This window comes from Struthio camelus, chromosome 18 (assembly GCF_040807025.1).
Source record: "Struthio camelus isolate bStrCam1 chromosome 18, bStrCam1.hap1, whole genome shotgun sequence".
Taxonomy (NCBI): Eukaryota; Metazoa; Chordata; class Aves; order Struthioniformes; family Struthionidae; genus Struthio; species Struthio camelus.
This window is the reverse complement of record NC_090959.1, coordinates 19,564,262-19,589,258: the sequence shown is the minus strand read 5'-3', so window position 1 is coordinate 19,589,258 and position 24,997 is coordinate 19,564,262. Positions and strand designations below refer to the sequence as shown.

Below are 24,997 nucleotides of genomic sequence, written 5' to 3'. Positions count from 1 at the left end.
CCACTGTTTCTTGTCCAAAGTGGCCAGGAACAGGACTGGTCTGCTTTGTGCAAGGGACTGCATAAATGGAGCAACAGGGCATTCCCTTCCCTGGGGCTCCCTCAGCCACCACAGCTGCCCAGGTGCATCAGGAGGTGACTCTGCAAGTCCCAGCCCAAGCCCCAGCAGTGCCCAAAGCACACCTGTCATATTCAGAGCCCCTACCTGAGCCTTGCCAACCCACCACTGGGCCCTGGGGAGCCGCTACCCCTCGCCAGGGTCTAGCTCAGCGTGATATCTGGGAAAGAGCTGGGGTCAGTGCCAGCACCTCATCCCAGTGCTGCACTCCCATGCACTGAATTTGCATGTTTTCAACCCTGGGCACTGCCAGGCCCAAGTGTGGGGAGTCCGCCCCATGCCCCCTCCCGGCACCCTGGCTGACTCCCCTACCCCCAGGATAGCCCTGGTCCCTCCTGGTAGTGCCGGGGGCGGGGGGGGGGGGAGGGGGGGAACTGGGGTTGGCAGAGGCAACACAGGTGGCACAGGACAGGGGGACTGTGGAGCTGCTGGGATGGCAGTGGACTGTGCTGGGTCCCGGGTGTGGACCGTGACCCCCGGCCCTCCCCGGGGGCGCAGGCGTCCGCAGGGCGGCAGCCAGGCCGGGGCCGGGGCCGGTCCCTAGGGGAGGGATGGGGCAGGTCCCGGAGCCGGTTCCCAAGGCCGGTCCCCAGCAGTGGTCCCCGGGGCCGGCTCCTGGGGCCAGGCCCCAGCGGCGGCCCGCAGGGGTGGGTGCCGGGTCCGGTCCCCGGGGGCGGTCCCCGAGGCCAGTTCCCGGGGACGGTCCCGGGCGGGGACCCGGCGCTGCATTCTCAGAGTCTCCAGCAGAGGCTGGGCTGGGCTGGGCTGTCAGGGAAGGAGGGAAGGAAGGGAGCGAGGAAGGGACGGGGAGGAAGGCGGCTCTGGCCGCACATGCATCCCCAGCCACACGCCCCGCCGCCCCGCCTCGCTCCGTGCCCGCCCGGCGCCTGCAGCCGGCTCCGCTCGCCGCCGGCCGCATTGCCCGCGGCGCCGAGGCGGCGACCCGCTCCGCTCCGTGCGGGGAACCGGGGCAGGGGCCGCGCCGCTCCGTGCGGGGAACCGGGGCAGGGGCCGCGCCGCTCCGTGCAGGGGCGCCGGGGCAGGGGCCGCGCCGCTCCGCTCCGTGCAGGGGCGCCGGGGCAGGGGCCGCGCCGCTCCGCTCCGTGCAGGGGCGCCGGGGCAGGGGCCGCCCCGCTCCGCCCCGCTCCGCCCCGCTCCGCGCCGCCGCGCAGGATGCCGCGGGAGCGCCCCGCGCGGGGGGCCGCGGCCGCCGCCCCAGGTAAGAGCCGAGGCGCGCGGTGCGGGCGGCGGGGCCGGGGCCGGGGGCGGTGCCGCGGGGGAGCCCAACTTCCCCGTCCCTCGCCGCGCCGCAAACTTTGGTGCCGCTCGGCGCCGGCGCTCGCCGCAGGTGCGTGCGGGCTCGGGCCCTGCCGGGACCGCGGGCTGCGACCGGGGCGCCGCCACGCCGGGCCGCACGGCCCCGGCACCGCGGGGGGCCCCTGGAGTCGCGCTGCAGTGGAGGCCGTGGGTCGCTTCAGCTTTGGAGGGCAAGTGGTTTCGTGCCCCCGTTGAGCATCGCTGCCATGGTGCTTGGCATGCGGTACCCAGGGCTACTGCACTGGCTTTATGCACAGCAGGGTTTCACCATACCCTTCAGTAAAGTGCTTGGGTGGGTGCTTCAAGAGCTGCAGCTCTTTTTTAAACCAGTGGTATCTTGAAACAGCTTCTTTGGGCTCCTTCCTACGTAAGAGCTATTCCCCCGTTTTTCTGACCGAGACCAAAGCCCTTCATGCTAGTTACTACGGGGGCTCTGCTTGCAGACTTGTCCAAACGTGCAGCTGAGATGCCTGAGGAATCCAGCCCAAGTCCTTTTAGTAGACAGGGTAACATCTCCCTTTTGTACAGCCAGGTTTTTCTAACAACAAACTAAAAATAACTGTGCTAAAACTGGCACTTTCTTCATTTAAAATGTGGTTCCCAAATGGCTGTGCACAGGCCTTCTGGGAGCAAGTGCTGCAGCCACGTCTGCTCCTGTGTGCCCAGCTATAGCAGCTTGCCCAGGCCCGGAGCTGCCGGCACTGAGTGCTTCTCACCAAACGTCCTGGGAGCGTGTCCTGTGGCAGCCAGGCTCCTGCGGTTGCTCGTGGTGCCAGCAGGGGAAGGAGGCATACAGCAGATGCCTCTGTTCTCCTTTTGTTTGATTTCTGTCAGTTGTAACATTTCTTAGAGTTTGGGGAGATGTGTTGTCTTTTCTTCTAACCTCATTTTATGCATGAATGAGACCAGTCACAGGCATGATGGTGCAGATAGCAGCAAGGAGAGGCAGGCTCAGAGTTCAGACATAACTTCATAAGACAGCACAGCGTGTGTCAGGGAAGCCTTTGGACCTGAGAGCGCTAAGAAAGATGCCTCCAGCAGAGCCTCCATTCTCCAGAGCCTGCTTGCATGGCCAGAGGAATGGGGAGATGTGTCCCACTCTGGCCCTGCTGGGCTGGTACTGCACTGTTAAAATACCATGCATTGCAATGACAGGCTATACTATAGCCTTGCACGCTGCCAAGGAAATTTCAGATGACGAGTGTTTCTTTGGGACCTGTTTCTGTCTCTTTAGAGAACCTAATGTTCAGAGAATGGCTGAAACCTGCGGTCTCTGCACTTGTAGATCTTGTGCCCAGCTCAGATGGAGCTTTGCCAGGTTTTCCTTTACGAGACCTGTGGATGCTCTCACACCTCTTTCAAGATGCTGGGTAATGAGTATGTGCAGCAAAAACTTATCAGGGTTTGGAGATCATGATCCCAATACATCAGCTTTCAAATGCTGAAAACAACCTGCTTCTCTGGCTTTGGGAATTGCATAGAGGGCAAAAATGGGAACAGGAGTCTGAGATGGAGTTCCTGGACCGACACTGTGTTTGTTTGTGTCCAGGGCTGAAGGACAGTTCTGGTGCTCATTGATGAAATCCCTGAAAATGTTGACAGGGCCCTGAGTGTAACACAGGGCAGAGCTCACTGAAATCTAAATAAGCGGGCCCATATTCTGTACTGACTTATGTATTGCACACTGCTGCTTCAGTGAGATGAGAGTCAGAGCCAGTGAGGCTTGCTCCTTCTATGAAATGCTGATTGCAGATTAATACAAAGTTGAAATTGGTGGGCTTGCAAAATAAAAATTATGTGCTGTTTTATAGGTAGGAAGAACCAGCTTTATTTCTGCCAAAAAAATGCCCTTTGCTTTTTGGTGCATTGACACTTTATAATATGGTATGGTGATTTCATACCCTGGACAGAGAAGTGACTACTAAAACAAGATCAATTTAAAAACCGTATTTCAAAAGAAGCTAGCATATCTCAAAAAAAAAAAATTAAAGGTTGTTGTGAGGTGAAAAGTAATATAAAAACCTATTTTTCCTATCTCTGTTTCAAATAATATATTTTCATGATTTAAAATGCAGTATCATATTTCAAAAATCCATAGTTTCTTGCTCATGTGTAAGTATTCTCAGAATGGAGTCCTAATTTACTGTTTATTGTGTATGTTGTCTTATTAGCTTTTTGCTTTTTTATACTTTGACAATGATATTGGGCTGGCAGGCTTTTTTCCTGGTAAATTTTACTTCCGTGTTTGTAAGCATTAGCCCATGGTAGTAAAATTTGGCTACAAATATTGTCAAAGAATGTTTGTTTATTTGAAACTCCTTTTACTACCCATGGACTTTATTTCCTTGGAAGGATTAGATTGTTCATGGAAGCTTTTTCAAAAAATTGAACTTTAGGTGGGATTTGATCTGTTATTACTCTTTTAAAATATAATTACATAATTTTCAAATAATTCTTTATTTATTCTGAAAGCCCATATTTGAGGAGTAAAGAAAAACAGATTGAAAAAGAAATGGTGTGGCCATACTTGCTTTTCTTCCACATCAGGTCCCTAAACAGTATTTGTACATATGAATACAACGTGTGTGTGAATGAGTGGTATCTTTTAACCATGTGGTTATGCAAGTAGGTTCAGGTTTACATGGAATAACGTTTCTCTGCAGAGAATTAACATGTAAATACTAGGTGGGTGTGAGTCCCAGCAGGATTCCTTTTATAAATTTTGCAAATAATAAAAACTCATGATTAAATGCAACAAGAACTGCGATCCTGGAGGAAGGATCCCTGCAGGGGCTGCTGACAGGATCAGAGAGCCCGGCCGCTGCTCTCCTAACAGCGGTAGGTGGACATGGTGCACAGCACCTTGCTATTTTCTGGATCTGTTCAGTCTCTGCCACCAGTTTACTGCATGGCATTTCCTCTGCAGGGAAGGGTGACTGAGGGGAGGGATGTTGCTGGCTTTGCCTCCCAACCGTAGCCCTGAGATCATCTTGCCCTGCACCCTTGGCACTTGCCAGCTGTGTCCCCTCCGGCTGGAAGGCTTCCCTCAGTTTACCTTGTCCTCGGGTGATGCCTGTGCACAGCTGTGCCCTGGGCTGGAGGTGGGAGCGCAGAGCTCTGACCCTTGGATGTGGCTTCTGGAGCGTTTGCAGAGCTCTGTCCTTGGATGCCTGTGTGTCCCTATGGGCAGCGCTGGCTTGGGAAGCACTGTCCTCGCTCCACCCCAGCAGACACAGCTGAGTTTCCCTGGCTTGGTGTGGGCAGCAAAGTGCTGCCCATCAGCCTGCCCTGCTCCTGCGCAGACCCCGTGTACGGGGAGCTTGTTCCAGGGGCTGGGACTGGGGCTCACCATCCACAGCGTGGGCTGGGAGCCCGCTGCTTGCTGAGCCCCATGTGGCATCTGCATCTGCAGTTGTGTCCAGTGTGTTGGTTTCTGCTTAGAAGAGCTGTGGTAGAGGCAGTGGTGGGGCTCTCTGATCCTGCTCGTAGCCGCCACTACAGGGATCCTTTCTCCAGGGTCACAATTCTGACTTTCTATTATTTGCAAAGTTTGTAAAAGGAGTACAGCACATTCCAGTAATTTTCAGTTTTTCAGTTTGCAACCCTGTTTACAGAGACTAGTCTAGACTTTATCTTAGTCTGGCTCTGTGTCTCCTTCAGTTTTGTCTGTTTCCATTTACTGTTGTGCTGGGGGCTGAGAGGAGACAGTTCTGTATTACCCTGTTGGGGAAGGGATATTGGGTGGCAATTTCGTGCTAGCTTTACAGTGCTTAATGTGGGTCAGGCCCAGTTTGGGCAGCCGTTTGCTGCGGTCTGCAAGCCCAAAAGCATTCTGCCCCTGCTGCCTTTCCAACTGCTGTCCAGTCCTTGCACTGAAAAAATGCGCTGGAAATATTCCTGTACAAGGAAAGCCTGCAGTAGCAAAAGAGAAATTCTTCTGCAGCAGGCTCTGCCTTCCCTAATCCCATAAAGCTGGCTGGGACCCCTGCAGAGGGTGTTGGATCTCTGTTTTCCTGTGGAAGTGGAGGGTAATTTTCTCTGCAGGACTGTTCCTCTGATCCCCTTACCTCCCTGAGAAGCCATCTCAGGCTCTTCAACAACATTATAGAACTTGCTGATTTTCTTTGAGGACCTTGTGGGACACTGTTTGGGGGCGTGGGCATGTGGGAGCTGGTGGCTGGGCAAAGAGCCTGCTGCTGCTGCAGAGCGCCCTTAGCTGCTGATCGTACCCAGTGCGGGTAAGGCAACCCAGGCCACATGGCACTGCTGGAGGGTGGGAGATAGTTCACTGTGTGTAGGCTGACCTGGGGCTGCCTGTGCCTCTGCGGGCTGGGCAGGGCTTCTGCCTGCAAGTTTTGGGTTTGTGAGTGTCTGTGCCAGCCATCCTTGTTGTGCTGACCCAGGCTCTGTGCCTGTGCTGGTGCAGGCAACACCGCGGTGGAGGGTGGGCAGCGGTGCCAGCTGGGGACAAAGGCAGCCCTGGTGCTACTGAGGTGGTTGTCTTTGGAGCCCCATAAGGCTTCTGCAGACAAGCAGTGGAGCCCAGACCCTGCTCCTGCATCACTCCTGAGAGCGGGGGCAGCTGCGCCTATGGGCACAGGAAAGGCAGCCAGCCTGAAGCAGGTCCTTCTGCGCTGCAGCCCAAGGACTGCGTTTGGACTGGACCATTCACTGCTGCTAAACCTACAACTAGTGCTGAAAATCACGGTGCTTTCCAGAAAGACTCATTTCAACCTAACAGCGTCTTTTCCAGCAAATGGCAGCACTTCTCCAGGTTCCCAGTCCTGCCACGCTACTCTTGGCTGTGGGAAATTTGTACTTGGCTCCTCGCCCTGTCTCCGGGTGCTGTGCCCCATGCTGCTGCCCTGCTTTTATCCCCTTCCTTGCCCCTCACGCTAGCTCTGGCAATGCCATCAGAGAGCCCAGGAAAATAAGCCCAGCAGAGCTCATTTACTTTGAACTCTGGTCTGTGCTGCACCTCCTAATTTGTGATCACTTAAAGAGATCTGTGGCTTAGCTCACGTGCTGCAGAACTGATAGTCTGGGCAAAGTGCCTATTAACACTATTATCAGACTGTTTTGTGCAGGGTCTGCTGCACAGAGAGCAACCTTGCCTGCCTCACGTGCTCGGTCACTGCTGCCCCTCATGCTGAATTTGGCCTGACAGGCTGATGAAGGCAGCTGTGGGTGCGGAGGAGGTGATGTTGGGCCTGGTGCTTGTCACTGACACGCACAGGTCTGCACTGCCTCATGGAAGCGTTTAGGCAGGTGCTGCCTGAGCAGAGCTGGGAGGATCGTGCCCTTGCTCGGGGAAGGAGTGTGTCAGGGCCAGTCACTGCATCTGCAGTGCGAAGGGCTACCGTGCTCACATGAGTTCTGCTCTTTGGGAAATCCTAGCAGGGAGCTGCAAAAGCAGAACTGTTTGTGCAGACCCTTTCTCCAGACAACTCTGTCCCTCTTTTCTGCTCCTCCCTGCCACAGTACCCCAGAAGGAGATCAGGGAAAAGGGCTTTGCGATCACTTCCCTTCACTCACTAGCATTACCTCACTCACCATTGCTACTTCAGATGGGCTTTGTTAATCTCATCCTAATTAGCTGCAGCTGGTGGCATTAACAACTGCAGGTGACTTGAAGCTTGAGGTCCTCAACTCACCTGAAGCTGTTGATGGCCAGAAGCCTTCTGCAGCCAATGATGGGACATGAAGGGAGTCTCCATAGAAACATCCTGGGCAGTAAGAGGAGCCTCGAAATCATTAAAGTCTTTTCTGCAGAAGAGCATGCACGCATGTGGGCACAGGCGGGCAATAGTGTGCCTGTGGATGGGGAAAGGTGTGTGCACCTGGCAGAGCAAGGATGTGGAAGATTTGCAAAAAAGCACTGCAAGAGCAAAGAGTGCTTTGGTGAGCCAGAATTTTCCTCGGGTTTTGATTGCAAACAGAGCCAGAGCAGGAGCGTGAGTGATCTGGTCCTGACACTGATCAGGCAGGAGGGAGTTTGTTCCCACTGATGAGCGGTATCCAATGCCTCATGGCATGTGGCCTTTTCATTGTGCTGCAGCAACAGGCTTGTGCAGGTGGCTGCCATGTCCTCCAGCATGTGGCACAGTGGCACCTGGGAGCTCAGCACAGCCTCCCTTCCTCTCCAGTCCTCTTTCCTGACTGTTGCTGGCCTTCCCTGCAACTTGTTCCTGGGGAGCTGTGTGTCCCGGGCCCCCTGCCTGACATGCTGCCCCCTTGGTGCCCCACACCTGCCTTCCTGGAAAGACCTGGGGTTCCCCTTGCTGGATACTTGCTGGCAGGCGGCTGTGGGGCAGCCGGAGGGCTGGAGGCAGTGGCCTGGCTGTGGGGTACAGGCTCCTGGGCTGACTCCTCTGGGTCCAAGCCCCTGCATGGGCCATGGTCAGGAAGGACGGCCAGGGGCTTGGCTGCTCCAGGTCATGGAAACCCTCATGGTCTGGCCATCCTGGGACAGAAAGGCTGCTGGGAGCCCTGTGGCCGGGAGCCCTGCTGCAGCACGGGGTGGACGTGGGAAGCCCGTTCCCTGCAAACAGATGCTCTACGCAGGACCCTAGCTTCTGTGTGTGCCTGGGTATGTGTGCTCCCTTCTCTGCTCCTGCTTCCTTGCATCTCTGTCTGTCGTGTTGGGATTATCTCCCTCTGCTCCTGCAGCAGCTGCTTTCTGGAATCCCAGATCCGCCAAACGCTGTTTCTCCAGTAATCCATGTCGTTCAAAGGGGCTCCTGAGCACCGAGCGTCTCCTCCTCTCCTCACTGCTGTTCCCTCTGGAGAGCAGTGGTTTGCAATGGGTGCATGCTAACCAGCCGAGCCTGGGACAGCGCAGCACTCCCTGCAGGCTGCCCAACTCCAGAGTGTCCCTCTGCTTGGGAATCCCCTGGATTTTCACCATTCCACTTCTGAACAGTTTGAAGAAGTTTCCTCTGGCTGCTGGCGTGGCCCTGGGGAGGCGTGTGGCCACCAGCGACAGCGGCGCGTGTGCATGTGGAGGCTGTGCACCCTGTTGCTGGAGTTTGAAGGTCAAGCGCATGCAGGTGCGTGGCCTCTGCAGGAGCTGGCCTTCATCAGCTTTGTGAGCTTGGCTGGCTTTCTGTTTGTGAAATACAGCAGAACCTCCTGACAGCAGCTAGGAGTAGCTGAGCATCTGTAGTGTCTGTCAGAAGTTAAATCCCTGCTTAAACTTTGAAAAGTCAATTGAATACCCCTTTGCTTCAGCTCTCCTGGACAGTTCCCCTGGGCCATGATATTTTTCTCCGTAAAACTGTTCCATTAACACTGTCTGAAGACAGGGTGCAGTCTTGCTGCTTCTCTGCTGGGCTGTCCCACCTGCACCCATGGTGCAGGAGACAAGGGACTCCTCTGGGGTTGGGACATGGGCATCCTGTGGCTGCGCCCACGGCTGGGGTGCCGGCTGGCTCTGCCCGTCGGCCGGAGCGAGGCCGTGGCTGTGTTGGTGCGGAGTGCCCGGCCCCAAGCCTGCGGCGCCTGCGTGCTGGCAGCGAGCAAGGCAGGGCTCAGGCTTTTCCGTGACTTTTGGAAGTGAGAGAGGGCCTGGGACTCCTCCGTGGGCCGAGTGCCGGCAGAGGGAGCCATGCATCCTCGTTTCATATGCGCGAGCTGACGTGCCAATTAACGAATTAATTTGAAAGGTGCTGTGAGAGGTGAGATTAGAGCCAGGCTCCTCCACTAGGCAATGGTTGAGAGAGTCCCACTGGAGCTCAGAAGTGATCGTGTCCTTCCCAAATGCCTCCTCTCTGCTTCGCCACATGAGTTTGGCCCTTGGGCAAACCCTAGGGTGGCCTTGGTGTGCCCCAGCTGCTGTGTGGTGGCATGAACAGCCCCTGTGGATGTGCTTGGTGTGTGCGCCAGGGCTGCAGCTGCAAGCCTGTGTGGACTGTGGGACGGGTGACCAGGGACAGTGTCTGACCCTGGGGACATGGCTTGGGGTTGCCCTGCTCTGCCTTGCCTGGGGCCTGGCAATGGACTAGCTGAGGCAGGGGAGAGCTGGAGCTGAGGGTGCAGTCCTGCCTCGCAGCCTGTCTGCTGCGCTTGCCAGCGATGCTGCACCCTTCCTTGGTACCACGAAGAGTCTGAGGCATGAAGAGCATGCACTGAACCATCCCCAGCTGGAACAGCAACTGCAGGTGAGCACTGGTGGGCTTTGTCTGAAGAAGCTGTTGGTTAGTTTGTGCAACGGGGGACTTGTGTCTGGCTGGGAAGGATGCTGGAACCATCAGTTTAGACTTGACCTGGTTTTAGGTCCAACGTGCCCATGTGCTCTGGTGGATTAGAGATGGGTAGTGGGTGCTGCATGGGGAGGCAACACCAGCTGGATGAGCTGGTTGTGCTTCAGGACAGGTGGGGTGAGCTCACATCACAGGACCAAGAGGCTCAAAGCACTGTGCAAGGGGGGGAGGGTGGCAGCTGCTCACTGTGCTGTGGCTGCTTCTTTCTGGCTAATGCCTTGGGAACAAGGTCAGCCTGGCTTTCCCCGCTCTGGCAGCGCGTGCGGCTGAGCAGTTGTGCTGCCAAGTGTTGTGGGACTCCCAAACACCTTTCTTGCTGCATGCTCCTATGGGGTGCCTGGTACTGCAGGGGGCTGTTGGGAGCCCTTGGACCTGGGCAATGCAGTGGAAGATGTGGACTCTGGCCTGTGGATCTGGTGGTCCAGGTACGCTCAATCAGAGAGATAGCAGAGCACTGGAAATGAAGCTTCATGGTACAGGGCTGCATGCATGCTGTGTGAATTAGCAGCTGCTGTGAATTAGCCTCAGCTCATCACAGTCATGGAGCTGGCAGGACAGGACCTGACCTGTGATCGCTCTGTGGTCTGTGGCCACTTCTGAGTGTCCCTTCAGTACCTAGGCACAGACTCCAGTTAGGTTTGGTGCTACTGGGAAAGCCTTTTCTGAACTTTAGGCTGCCCCAGAACTGGAAAATCCTGCAGCCAGAGGTGTGTTGTTTATACCAAGCACTGTCCTGGTTGTGAAAAGCTGTCTGCTGTGAAGTAGAAATGAAAGGGAAGGAGCGTGAAGTGCCAGGCCAGAAAGCCTTTGCTTTACACCGCAGCTGAGCTGGGCTTGGGCAGAGGTTGGGCACACTATCTTGTCCTGGCTCCACAAGAAGGCACGTGTGTCTCCCTTGTGAGCGCTCAAAGGATGGTGCTGAGACTCATCTCTATATTTTTTTCCTATCTGTCCCATCACTGTGCTATCCGGTGCTTCCTAAGTATATTTAGAAATAGTAATGACAGCTTTTCTTTCTCCTTTTCCAGCCTGTGGGTGAAGTGTTTGATTAATTTATAAGGTTTTATATGTTTCTGTGTGTGAGGTCTGTCTGTATGTGTCCCTGTATACTAAGATGAGGAAAGCTGTCTCGTGAGCGGATGTTTTTGGTGTGCTCCAGTGTTTGGGGAGGGGGGGACAAGGATGGAGAGATCCAGTGCTTGCATCTGGCTCAGTCCTGAGTCTCTTAAGTGGCTGGTATTGGCACTGTTCAGCGCAGCTATGCTTCATTATGTTGTCTCTGAATTACAGTGACTGCATGCTCAGGTGTGAGCTTTGGTGCTGACTCACGGTGAGGTCTGATGGGAGAGGGGTGAGTGGCAGGAGGTGGGTACAGCTCTGGGTCTGACAAGGGGGAGGATGACTTTCTGGCTGGACATTGCTTGGCTTTCGATGCCTGAACGCTGTCTGAGTCTGCTGCCAGCCCAGCAACCTGAGAAAGGTGGTTACTAGGAGGGGAGGACACGAAAGAGTGTCTTTGCCTTCAGTGATCCCAGCTGACTTCAGCCTGCTGGTACGTAGTCAGGCCTCGATCTGCTCTGGTGCTAGGAGTGCCGGCGGCCTGGGGACCAGCAGGGAGGTGTGCAGGGCAGCAGTGCAGCGTGGCTGGAGCATTGGGGTCTGAAATCCTGAGCTGCACAGCACTGCTGCATCTAGCTGCTTGGATTGGGGGTGCTGGGTTCTGATGGCCCAGCTCCGGCTCAGGCACGCGCGAGGGACTTTGGGGCTTTGTGTATAAGTTCTGATGTGATTGTTGTCAAACAAGCTAAAAAGGCTTGTGGAGAGGGAGGAGGAAGTGAAACAGCTCAGGGAATAATAAGAAGAAACAGCCAGGGTCTGCGATCTAGTGATAAGGAGAGCAGGATGCAAATGGACAAAGTGTGTGAGGATGATAAAGTCAGAGAAAGTTGTGTTTGCGCATAGGCAGGTGAGAGTGTGTCTGTGTGCGTGCATGCAACCCCTTGCAAGCACAGAACTGCTTTAGGGGAAGGGTCGGCCCTCCAGGTGAGGGTACTCGGAGCTAATTATTTTCCTGGGTTTTTGGGTGCGAAGATCTTTTACTGCCACTGGTAGAGTGACTGTTGGGCTGCATGCTGGATGGAACAATTTAAGTCACAGGATTCCTGCATGTGCAATGGGGCCGATGCTCTACTGGCAATTCCAGGGGAGGCCCCTTGCCAAAGCAGTGCAAGGCTGCAAATGTGCAGTGGATTTGAAGGATTCGGAGCTGCAGATGACTGTGCACCTGCCTGTATGGGCTTCCGTGCCCCCTCCTGTGTGCATGCACGCTCACGTGTCCCCACATGATCCTCCTTGCTCACGTGTATGCATCTCTCTCCTTGGCTCTATTCTTTCATGTGCACTTTGTCCATTTGCTTTTCTGTCCTCCCTGTTACTACTGGAGTTTCTCTTTCTCCCTTTGTTCCCTGGGCAGCTTTGCTGCTTCTCACCTCACCATGTCCCTCTTTATACCTTTTGATAATAATAACATTAGAACTTACATACAAGGCTCCAAGGTCTCTGCTTCGTGCAGATATACCAAGAAAGACCCTTCAAAGCCTGTGTGTTAGAGAGCAGATTCTCATAGTCTCACTATTGCCTGGATTGGTAGAGGGAAGGGGTTTAACTGTGCAGTGTGACCTGTACAGAACCCTACGACTGTGTCCTTGTGCCCATCCTAGAATGTCAGAAGTGAAGATGCAGGTCTCCTGTCTGATGGAGTTAACACCAAAGCCCTGAACTCTTATGCCTTGTTGAGGAGTTGGCCAATTAATCTTCCCCTATCACTTGTGCTCCCAGGCTGTCCCTTCCTCGCTGTGCCGTTGGTTTGGTAGTGACATTAAACTGAAACCACTTAGGGATTCCATTCTAATCTGCTGCATTCACATGCTCTGAGCTCTCAGAAATGTTCTCCTTTTCAACTGCAATTTGCAAGTTTGGCTTCTGCTGAGAGCTGATACTTCACTGGGATGCTGGAGTCTGGTGAGGGGAAAGCAGCATTTCTAGTGACACACTGAGGCTGTCTGGTTTTGCACATGTGCTGTTCACTACGTTTCCTCTCTTGAAAGGTCCTATGTGGCCACTGGATGCTAGTGCACAGTGTGCAAATACAACAGTGGAAGGGTGGAGAAGGAATATAACTTTTTTAAAAATTATTTTTCCCCTTATGAAGTGGTTGGAGTCCCTTGCAGAGAGAGAGGGCTGGTACTGTGCCTGGCTTCTAGAATCATATTCAGAAACCTAGGTTGTTCTTCTTGATTTGCCATAAAGACATGGCTCTGCTGTGCTAGTCCATCTTGATGTCAATGATTCAGACTCTAGTTAGGGAAGGGCACTGAAATCAGAAGACAGATTTAAGGCTTTGATTTTTTTTTTTTTTTTCTCTCTCTCTCTCCTCAGAGTCCTCCAAGAAATGTAGATCCAGTCTGTAGTGGTCTCTTTCAGCTTTGACCAGCCACGCTCCACAGTTTTATGATGTTTCCTTGGTGGTGTCATTTTGGCTCTTTCTGCCAGGTGAACCTTCTCTTATGCCTGTGACAATGTTTGTGTCCTGAATCTCCTTGCTGAGAGCTGGATCGGGAAAAGAGCAAGCAGCAGGCAGTAAAACCAAAAGCAGTTGCCTGTTCCTGGAGTTTGCTGCTGTCTCCAGCTCTTTTGATTTATACATAGCGGAGGTCATTGAAACAACAGGTCATCTTGTCTTTGCTTACCTGTGCATTCTTTGAACAGCTTGACTTGTGTGTGGAGCCATTAGTCAAAAATGGCAAAAATGAAGCTGGTGCATGTGGCAGTGTAGTAGCAGGACCCCTCGTCCTTGCCTCTCTGCAGTCAAAGGGGGAGGATAGAGCAGAGATGCACAAAGCCCATGCCAGCCTCTTCCTGGGCACTGTCAATCTCTGTGGAGCTCTTTTGCTCATGCTTATGTCGGTGACTGCATTGGGAGTGGCTGCCAGCAGAGATGGCCTCCTCCTCCCTTTGGGCAAAGGGGCTCAGGCAGCCTGGATACCCTTTTCAAAGAGAGACTTGGTCTCCTTTCCGACACACAGTAGGGGGTTGATGTCCTTTGCTGACACAGCAGCATTAGCAGCTCAGCTTGGGTCCCAGGCACAAGAGCTGTGGGAATCCAGCCCAGGAGCATGTGTGCCAGTGCTGGACATCACCCTCTGCGGGGAAAGGGCCAGGTGTGCTGAGGGCAGACTGCAGAGCGGGCTGCTCCCAGCGCAGGTGGCCAAGGTCCCTCTTAGTGAGGACCTGAGTCCCAGCCTGGGCCCATAACCCTTGGGAGAGGGAAACTGTGGACTCGCCATCTCCTGCTGCTGCTGCCCTTTGGGTCTGCCCATGGCATTGAACAGCTCTTGTCTGCTCTGGGCTGCTGTGTGCCTGCCTGCAGCTCGTGGGAGAGCCCCTCATTGCTGAGGTGGAGGAGAAGTGTGATTCCTCCCTGGGCAAGGCATGCTAGTAAAAAAATAATCTGGACTTGGCTAGGTAACATCTCTGAACAGCACCTGCAAGTACTGACAGGGCTGTCCTGGAGCGACTGTTTCCCTGAGGGCCTATGTCCCTTTGGACTCGGCCAGGAGTTATTTGGGAAGCGGAGAGCTGCAGGGGCCGCTCTGCGTGGAGGGGGCATCCGAGTGGGGTGGTGGAGCTGGTGAGAGTCTGGGGGTGCTGCTGGTGTGGGGCACGCTCCCAGGACAGGTAGCACAAATGAAGCAGAGCCTTGTGACCATGTGTGCCTCGAGGTGCGGGCTTTCCTGGTGCACCCTGGAAGAGCCAGGTCCACCTTCCTGAGGAGGAGGCGAGAGGTCAAGCACTCCTCGCCTCTGCACCGGGCAGGGCTGAACAGGGCTGCTGCACCTCACTTCAAACAGTCCCCTGGCTCCCGCTCTGCCAACTCTCCTCCTCTTGCTCGTTAATATTAGTATTCAGTTTGTGGAACGGGCTATGCAATTAACACAAAGGTACAGTCATTCATTCTGACTGGAGGACTCATGGGATCAGATGTACTGGGGATAGGAAGCGGAGGCTTTCTGCTGGGAAAGAATGTCACAGCACAGCGGACACAGAAATGAAAAGCTATTAATAATGATCCCGGAACTTCACTTCCATCAGCTGTTTATTTAAAGGTGCTCCGTATTCAAAGCCTCCTGATTTATGTGGGCAATAACACTCACAGTCCTGGGATCACTTTTTTAAGCAAGGCTAATGGGGTGAAACCATCATACTGCGACAGCAGAGATCAAGCTGGGAAAATGATACTGGAGAGAAAAATAAACTATTGCCTAGATTATCCAGGAGCTGCGCTGGGCTGGGAGTCGGTGTGAGCTCCCTGCTCTTCCAGCATTTATTAAGGCTTTTACTTCCCTTCTTGTTCTTTGTGAACAGAATTTATCGGGCATGGAAGGATATAAAAATTTGATTCTACCAGACAGGATGCTAAAAGCTTCTGGTTTGGCATTAGCGTGAATTTTTTTCTGTAGTGTGACCACGTTCGGTGATTATGCTGCTGTGCAGGACCCAGGGGAGACAGCCTCCCTGCCCTTCCTCCTGTGCCTCCTCTCCAGCTCAGCCCGTGGCTGCGGGACTGGCCCCTCCAGGGGAAGGGCTGTCTGCCTTCCTCCTGCTCTGCTCCTTCCTTGGTTTTTGCTTGCACAGCCATGGTATTGGGGCCCAGAGGGGTGGAGATGAGACCAGCTGGGCTCTGGCAAGGAGAGGGTGACAGGGCGGCTCTGCCTGGGGGAGGCTGGTCTCCATGCGGGCTCTTTCCTCTGGCCTGTTTGCCTGGCAGCATCAGCAAGGGCTGCTTGGCAGGGTTGGCAGCACTGGGGCTGCGAGCCATGGGCCAGCACTGACCTGTCGGGTGGGTTTGGCATGACCTCTTGATGTTTCCCTTGTCCTTCAGCAGGGAAGTTGAGTTACAGGTGCAAGAGAGGCTCCTGGGGGGACTGCAAGAGGGGAGCATGCCAATTTCTTCCCAATCTGCCAAGTGGGCCCCTGGGGGCAATCGTTGGGTTCAGCAGCTCCCTCCGGACATCTGGCAGTGTGCAGAAAGTGTCAAATGTTGGCAATCTCCAGGAGTTACCCACGGCTGTATGGTTTCTGCAGGGCAGCGAACAGCCCTTGGCAGAACTTGCGTGTTTTTCCTGGGGAAGTGAAATGCGTTTATGTCCCTGAACTGTGGTGCTGTCAGCTTTGGCATGTGCTGCTCCGGACAGGGGCTGACTCCCTGGACAAGGTGTGCATCATCAGGTGCTAGTAATGGTGATGGTAATTAATAGAATGAAGCAAATGATTCCAAATAAATAATACATCTATCATTAATAATTGAATGCATAATTTAGTCTATTGCTGTTGTCTGTCTGCAAGTTGCTGACAAGGAGGTGGTAATCTTTCAGCCTGTTATAGGCTGGAAAAAGCCTTTGTCTACAGCTCATACCTGCTTGAAGACCTGGCACTTCTGCTCCAGCTTGTAGGTCTCTAGCTCAACAAGAGGGTCAAACTCCTTCTGTTTGTGCTTTCTGTGGGATAGGTGGGCTTTGCTTTGAATGAGCCTCTTTCCGGGTGACCATCCAGAGCCTCCTTTGGCTGCTCCAGCTCTCTTATGCCTGTTTTGAAGAATGCCTTTCAGTACTGACTCCGTTCTGCTCATAGCTGCAGCCCCAGGGCCTGAGGAGGGAACTGGCAGGACTCTGATCACCTGGGCAACTGCGAGAGATTTGCAGTGGCTCAGTTCTTGCTGTGCTCTTCCTCCCGGGGAAGCAGATTTCGACAGACTCTTTCAGACCTACTGGTCAAAATGTGTTTCCTATCTAGGAGTCTCAGCTACCAGGGACTTCTGTCTTTCGTGGTGGATTTTTCCAAGCAATTCTGCATCTTAGCAAATCACGTTTGCTTCCTGATTGGGGCACGAAGATGTGCAGTCTTCAGCTTCTTGAACTTTTGTGGTACTGAGATACCTTCCTTTTCCCCTGATGTGGCTGTTCTTCAGCAAATTCCAGAGAGCAGTGAGGATTAGGTCTGTCTTTAGGCAGGGACTGTACTGCTCAGAAGGTGGGATTTGGTGATGATGGTGCAGTTTGGAGTGGTCTATGCTGCTGTGGTGCTCTGTCTGCCCAGCTGCAATGTTGATGTTACAGGGGCAGGTCTGGTGGCCTAGGAGGCCGAGCGCAGGTGTAGAGCAGTGGAATTTGGCAGGAGATCGTTGAAGAACTAATTTTATTATCTGCTGTCTCATCTTGTTTGTAATTCTTATTTAATGAGCTCCTCTGAAAATAAGAAAATCATTGGAACAGTTTTCTTAAGTGTGAAAGATCAGGCTGAAATTGGCATTCAAGGGACTAATTCCTCTCATTCTTCCACCTTTCTGATGGCTGTTTACTGCTGCAGAGCTTGTCCTGAGGTGCTAGGGAAGCCACTTGCCTCTCCCCAGGCTGCTTTCAGCCAGAGGTGCCAGCAGCAGGGTGGTGCCTGCTTCTGCTCTGGGCAGTGTTCAACTCGATCGTCCTGTTGCACCATGAAGCAGCTCTTCAGAGCTGCAGCCAGGAGCCCTCGTGCAGCTCCCCCTGGCCTTGTCCTGCTTTTCACTGGGGTCAGTCCTGTGACCTTCCTTGCTGAGTGTGGTCTGGCGGACCTCCCTCGTGCCCTCCCTGCTTCAGTGTGGGTAACCCTATGCTGACTTGGTTTCTTCTCAATGCAACAGTATGCAGCCATAGGAAGGGACTTCCCTGGTATCATGTATGCTAGAAGGAGAGGTCACATGTCTCCTGTCATAAGGATTGAGAGATTTCCAGGAACAAAATTGCCAAGAGCGTTAAAATGTATAGGGAAGAAGAATGAGTAGCAGCAAGACCTCCACAAGAGCAGTGTGTGCCTGCCATAATATCTAAACCGGAGCATTGAGCCTGAGCCCTGACCTTGAAACCTGAGCAATAGATTGAGAGAAGCTGCTTTGAACCCTTCTGGCTCAGTAATACCCACTTGTTATTCTCCATAGGAATTTGGGGAGACTTTCACGGGAGGTGGGAAGTTGCAGACAAGAAAGCTGAGAGCCATCTTCAATTTTCCATTTAACTACACAATATTGAATGATAAATAATTCATATATCTGCCAAACATTTGATTAAAAGAACCCAATTCCCTCGATATTTGTCAAGGAGTAAGAATTCCATTTTGTGTTTTTGATTTTAATCTGTCCTTTTAACTCCTTTGCAGATACTTACTTGACCTGGCTGTCAGCCTTGATTCCACTTGCCCCGTTTCAGACAGTCCAGCACTTGTGCCTTTCCTTCCTTGTGCCTTCTGTGGGTTTCCAGGGACTGAATAAATGATGGTAGGTGAGGGTATGGTGATGCTGATAGAGAGCACGCTCACCTGAGGTGAGTAGAAGGAGTGCAGGTGGTCCCAGAGTGGCCTTGGGCCATGCCATGGGAATCGGCTCTGGTGGGGATGGAGGCTCGTGGACTCTCTGTCCTGCTGTATGGGAGACTTTCTGGCTCTTCATGAGGTACTGGGATGTAAAAGATAGGAGGCTGTTGGGAATGCAGCTTCTGGCTCTGTGCAGGGTGTTTGTAAGGGGATGATATTTGCATGCAGCTATCTATCTAGATCCTAAATTCAAAGACCTGCCCTGAGCTCTGGTGCTTCCTCCCAAATGTAGGAGGAGCTCTGTCCACCTCAGCTATTACTGCAGAGGTGCTGCTGTGGCTGCAGATGTCTTCTCCCTCCCCACACCCTGCAGTAGGATGCCCTTGCTCTGCAGAGGAGGACCTCTGCCCTGGTGCCCAGCCTGGGCTGGGGTGCTCAGGAAGCACTGTGGCTGTGTTGATGTCCAGTGCTGCAGGCAGGAGCAGCAGCATTGCCCTGTCCCCTTGCCCAATGAGAGACAGCATCTTCCTCCTGTGCTCTCCTTCAGCCTCACCTGGGTGCCAGTTTGGCACTGGCTTCCAGTTGCTGTTTGGCTGGTCCCCTGACTCAGTCCAGTCCTTCAAAAGTTTCTTGCAATAGCCGTATCTAAGATAGCCTCCTATCACTTACGGGTTTTGCTTGCTACAGGAGACCCCTTGGCACTTTCTGTCAGGTCATGATTGAACTTGTTGCTTGGCTTTTCCTTTCACAATTTATGCCAGTTCTGGGCTTGTGGCAATTTTTTTTTTTTCTCCAGCCATTGAGAACTTTGCTTCTTCTGCTGCCTCTATTAAAGATTGGGCAGAAGCTGTTGGCCTTCTTTCTCTGCTGAAGCTATTGGTGGGTCCTAGTGTTCACAGTGCTTGGCAACGTGCAGCTTTCCTGTGCAAAGCAAAGCGTAGCCAGGCCCTGTCTGACGAGTGCCCAAGTGCTTTGTTCTGCTTTTTTGTTAGTTCTTCAGACTGCCAGCTTCAGAAAGAGGAGTAAGTGGCCGGTGATTCCTTGAATCATCCTTTGGGATCAGCCCTGTCTGTCCCTTAGGTGAGAGAGGCTGATGTCCCAACATATGGATGGCAGCAGGAGCATGCACGGTGGGCGTTTCACTCCATGGCAGCGTCTGTGTGTTGTCCTAATGCCAGTCCAGCTGCACCAGTGCCACACTGTGCCCTGAGCTGCTGGGCACCCAGGCTTTAGCTCTGAGGGGCTGACTGCCCTGCCTGGTTAGCCAGGGCCTCCTGTGCACTGCGGCCCACCAGGCTCCTTGGTGGCCGCAGTGCTGGCAAGGATACTGGCACTCTGTCCCTGCCGTACGGCTTGCTGTGCCCTTCATGGCTTGCCGGGTGCCTAGCTGTGGGCGCTGGGCAGAGTGCAGCTCTGTGCCACCTCCTTGGCTTGGAGGAGGTTTCTCTGAGGTTTGGGTAGAGGGAATCACAGATGCTCTCGGAGCTGCAGGAAGTTGCCTTTGCTTTCACCTCCTCTCAGAGTTTGTTTTTAAAGGCAAATTAAAGCATTGTATTCACGTAGAGGAGGCATGAAAATTCCGTATTTGGAAAAGAATTGCCGCAGAGCGAGACCGTTATGGCTGTAAAACCCTCCCCAAGGCAGACTTTGAGATTTTCTTTGCAATTAATATTTCTTTGAAACTTGGACCAAAGAAGATTTGGAGGAGAAAAATCTCCTGAACTTTGAAAATACTTTTTCCAAACAATGCTTGTGCAAGAGCTTTAACAAATGTTGTTCCTCCCAGTGCGTCTGATAGCAGAAAGCGACAGAGCATGAGAAGTGAAACGGTTGTGAAGAGCTCCTGTTCTGACAGTTGCTGCACCCTTTTTGTTAGAATTTCTAAAGGTAGCTTCAAAGGGGGCAATAATTAAACTTAAAGCAACTTAACGAAGGGAGAAAATGGATGTTTAGTCATACAGTCCTGAGCATCATGTAGGTAGAAATTCTTCTGGAAAAACAGCTTTACCCAAGCTGTATGCAAGTTCATCTGAAAGGAAAGCAGAGGAGGAAGTCCTCTGCTAGGAGAATAATTCCAAGAAAGTAGAAAGAGGAAGCCCAGAGATTTACTTCAAGGACAAGCAAGATTAAACTTGTACTAAGTACAGTGGACTTTCTGTCCTGTTATTAAAGCTGGGGTTAGGGTGACATTAGTGAGAAAACTTCATTTTATCATTATCTCCCTGTGTTGTGTGGCTTGGATCAGGGCAGAAGAGTTGCTGAAAGGCAGATTGCTATCTGCTATTGCTTTGCACTGTCTGAACCTGCACTTGGAATATGTTCGTCTGGTAACTGTGGTTACAAAGGCCTTTCATGCATAAGTAAAAAATAAAAGTTGCATAAGTAAAAAATAAAAGTAGTTTAAATATCCTCTTTCAAAAACCCCTGCAGTTCTGAATCCCTTGGCCATTTATCTCCAGCATTTGTATACGCTATGATGCTGTGTGTTATCCAGATCAATATGTACAGCCATCTCTATCACTTGTTTGGTAAAATATGTTCAGATTCAGGAAAAGGCACTAAATCGGTGCGTCTTCTGCATGAACGCATCTCTGCAGAGGGGTGCTATGGGGGCTCCAGAGCTCGCAGTGGGGACAACCCCTCTAGGCTACAGTTGCTTTCCGACCCCTCTAGGCTACAGTTGCTTTCCGTGGCACCACGTTATTCTGGCACTTTGTCCAGCTTAGTTTTACCAGAAAACTGGACCTTACATGCCACATGACTGATGGAATTTGCCATGGAATGGGAACTTGCTGTGCAGTGGCCATGGTTGTAATGAGTCTTGATATGAGTGGGCATCCCAGCTTTGCTCTCTCTGGTGCTGATGTGCCTTGCAGAATTAGTAATGCACGATGTACTCCAGTCACAGGCGCTTGCTTGTGGAGCCTGTGGTACTGCAGTGGTGCAGACGGAGCTGGAGCAGTGGCTGGGCTGTGGTGTTAGTCCCTAGTGTTTAAAGCAGCTGACATTCCTAGTAGGGCTGAGGGCTGGAGCTGGAGGATGCCCTGGCTACTCCATTGTCTGGCCCAAGGAGGAAGCCTTAAAATGCTTTTTGAGTGCTGGGAAAGAGCTATGGGCAGGTATGGGATTGTAGGTGGGTGCTGGGTGGGGTGCAGTGGTCCTGGGTCAGTGCCTTACTGGTGCGCGCTGTCAGAGCAGCACATGGGGTGTTGGGCACTTGCACATGATATTTCTTGCTGATTGGCCCAGTCTGGAGCTGACAGTAGCCCATGTCTGTCAAAACTGCCTCTTCTCCTCAAAATCTAGAGAAGAGGGCAGTTCATAAAGGAAAAATGTCTGTTTGCATCATCTTGTCTTACAATATCAAGTAGAGAAAGTGAACTCCAGAGAGCCTGATTCATGTCTTAGCCCTAGGCCTGGAGATTATGAACCATCTTAAAGCTTTGCAGCAGCCTTGCCATGCTTGTATTACCTATATACAACAGATAGTGTGTAACCAGCCTGCTCCTTTTCCTAGGAAAGGAAGCATTAAGTGCATTTGAATCCTGTTTTAGAGGAGGATCTGTGGTTACACGTTGTGTACTGCACTGTAGGTGGTACAAAATAATTTTGTGAATTAATTGCAGGCTTTTTGCCACCCCCTGCCCACCGTGGTAGGGTCTGTACAGGGTTGGCCCGTGGTGCTGCCCAGGCTCTCGAGGACAGGCAGGTGGCTCCCTGTGGTTAGGGCTGAGCTGGCTGTAGTGCGGTCCCAGAGCTGCTGTTTTGTGCCTGCATGTGGCCTCAGCTGTTTCCTTGTGACTGAAACACTGGTGAGTGTGTATGGTGCTGGCTCCTGTGCTGGGTTCCCTCGTCTCTGCTGTTACTGCTGTTGGTGGGTGCTAGAAGAGCTGCTCCTAGGGGTGACCCTCTGAAGACTTGGGTAAAAGCACGTGTGGGTCAAGAGGTGCTGGGCCAACAGATGGAGAGGCCTAGCTGGTGCTAGAGATCTCCTCTTTGGTGAGGGTCTCCAGCTAGAGCTGCCCAGTTGGGGAAGTAGTTGGTGAGAGGCTGTCGGCATATGTGGCTGTGCAGTTACTGGTGCCCCAACACTGGGGCATGTTTGGCCCATTGCTGGGGAACCTAAAGGAGCCTTAGTCTGTCTGACTCCCATCCTAGGTCATCCCCAAAAATGCTGTTAGAAGCAGCACTGTGAGCCACTGACAAGGCTGTGTCTGTGCTGTGTGTCCATCTCCCACCCACCCCTCGTGTCTTTCCTCCTTGCTTCTCCACCCACCCTATGCGACAGCTGTGCTGGGTGCTAAAGCTGGCAGAGCAGTGCTGGGCATGCATGGCTTCCATGTAACTGGTGAGAGGCAGCAGCTCCAGACCAGCAAGGCAGACGAGATGCAGACACAACATAGCTCTTCCCCAGGCCCCTTCGTTGCTGCAGGGTCTCCCCTTGGAAGGCCAGTGGACAGCCGTGTGCGATGAGTAACTGGCAGCACAAGAGCCCACAAGCTCCCAGTTTTCGGCTGTGAGGCTGGGCGTCCATGTGTGTGTGCTGGAAGCGCCTGCTGGCCTCTCCCTGGTGTACTGTCGTTTGCTCCTTTGTTGTCTTTGTCCAAGCCAGGCTGGAGCTGGGTAACCAATATTCCCTATTTTGAGCTCATTCTGCCAACAGCTAATTGAGCAGTGAAGGCCATGCCCAGGGCCATGGGGAGGACTGAGCTACTTCTTCCAACCAGTGCCCTTTCTGCCATACCCTGTTTCCTCTCACCCTTTGGGGTGTGGGTATGGCATGGAAAAGGAGGAGAAGGCCAAGCTGCTGGGAGCTCCTGTCTTGTGCTTGATGTGTTGCATCCAGGCATCCTATGTTCACCCAGGCTTTGGTGCTGCCTTCCCAAGGGTGGCACAAGCAGTGTTTACTCTTGGCTGTGGAGCTGCAGCCATCGTTGTCTCCTGGCAGAAGACCTGGGGTGCTCCATGGCATCCTCGTGGCCGTTCTGCACAGACGGAGCAGTCCTGACATTTGTGCAGGCGGCTTGTGCAACTCTGCTGGGAGGTGACTGGGAGCCAAGGCAGCACATCCAGGCCTGCCTAACCCCAGGCAGGGAGAGTCAGGTGAGGAGGGATGGATTTCCTTCTGCTTTATTGTTGCTTTCACCGCTTATGGGCCCAGCACTTTCTGCTCATTGTAAGAGCTTATCTTTGAGGGAGAGTCCTGGTGTGGCAGTCTCTCCTATAGAGCTGCAGGCATGGGGAGCACTGAATTCTCGGGGAGCTACCCAGCCCCTGGACAAGATCACCTGACCTTGCTGCCTCCTGGGCTGGTGGGGTGCTGCTCCCTGGCTCTGGGGCCGCAGTCCTGCCAGGCAATATTGCACTATGGAAGTGTGGGGCTATGAGGTATCGGGCAGCACTTCCTTCAAGTGCTGTTGCCTGCCTGTGTCTCTCCCCCCCCCCCCCCCCCCCAACCTGCTTTCCTCTGCATCAGGCTGCATTTGTAAAATGAAATAAATATTGACACGGACGGGATGCTATTCAATTTGTCCTGATCACTGAGCTGCGGTGAGTTCTGACAGAGCAGAGTGTAAAACATAAGCTCAGGATGTAATTTCTACTGTCAACATGATGTACAGTATGCCTGTGCCAAATACACACCGACAAACTGCACAAGCTCTTGTGGGGAGGGAGGGGTGAGAGCTGTGCTGATAACTGGAAAGCGAGGATGGTGGAACAGCAGGAGGGGACATCGCCGTGGGCCTGGTGCGGGGTGTCAGAGTGTCTCTGGCACAGCAGTGCCTGGGAGCATGGCCGTGCGGGTGCACGCGTGCCGTGCGCCTGGAGCCCTGGCACTGCTTGGGGCGCTGTGCTGGGGCTGGTTCTGGCTGCAACAGCAGCAGCTCCCGCTGGTTGTTCACTGGTCCACTGCTTGCGTGGCAGGGAGAAGTGGCACAATCAGCTGCTAGGGAAAGGTCTTCAGTAATGCGGGGAAATAAATGCTGTGCTAGTCTTGGCCCTGTGCGCTGGACCCTACCTGGTGCTTTTTAGGCCCTGAGGTACCTTAAATCCTGCTGCACATGCAGTTTGCTGCAAAGAAACAAGCAGGGTGCAAGGCGCTTGGGTCTTCTGTCTCTGGAATAGCTCTGTGATGTGACAGCCAGAAGGAAAGGTATGCGTGCTGAGAAGAGACGCAGCGTTGACCCCAGGAATGGCCTGAATCTGTGGCAGAAGAGAAGCAGAGGTGCTGAGGAATTATGGGTGAGGAAGAGTGTAGTTTGTGGCAATGAGCCTTGTCACTGATGTGCCTCCGTCTGTTTCTATGTGGCTGTGAGTACCAGGATCTGCAGGCTGCAGTGGGCTGGGTAGACGGACTTTACGATCCGGGACCTGAGCATCTGGGAAGTGCACTGAGGCAGACAGGTTGGGATACGCTGTCCACATCTCTGCCTGTACGATGAGCCTGCAAACTGCTCAGCTGAATTTAGCTGAACTTTGTCAGTGCGAGACAGCAGTCAGCAAACCATGTTAGTTCAGATATAGCAATAAGAGGAGAAAAGTGTTAAATGTAAAAAGCAGCATAATGTCTGGGATTCTAAACACAAGGCTGTGGTTCCCACAGCAACGGCAGCCCAGCCCGTGTGCGCTCAGCAGGGCTCTCCTCTTTGGCGATGGCTGTTCTGCGGAGTGCTCAGATGCAACAAGGCTGGGCAAGTTGCCTTGGGAACTGCGGGCCAGCTCCTCCGCGCCGGGGAGCAGCTCCGCTGGAGCTGTGCTGGCCCACTGCTCGGTCTTTTGCCCTCACTTACTCTTCTCTGCCTTGCTTTAGTGTGTGCATTTAAAGTGTCACTTAGTGGTTTATTGACAGTGTTTTGGATTTAGTTGCCTTGGTTTATATGCTGTAACTCTGACAAGAC

At 53.2% G+C, this 24,997-nt stretch overlaps 1 protein-coding gene across 4 annotated transcripts in view; it reads left to right on the top strand.

Annotated features, from left to right (window-relative positions):
• Window positions 1–24,997, top strand: part of CDH22 (cadherin 22) — a 127,505-nt gene that overhangs the window by 43,064 nt on the left and 59,444 nt on the right. Inside the window, exon 1 of one of the 4 annotated variants that reach the window (XM_068912091.1) lies at window positions 1,265–1,336. The exons of 2 other annotated variants lie outside the window; for them this stretch is intronic. The gene's annotated coding sequence lies outside the window, so the exon portion shown is untranslated. Of the gene's footprint in view, window positions 1–1,264; window positions 1,337–9,535; window positions 9,594–24,997 lie in introns of those variants that run through there. One more of the 4 variants, XM_068912092.1, reaches the window with a different exon arrangement.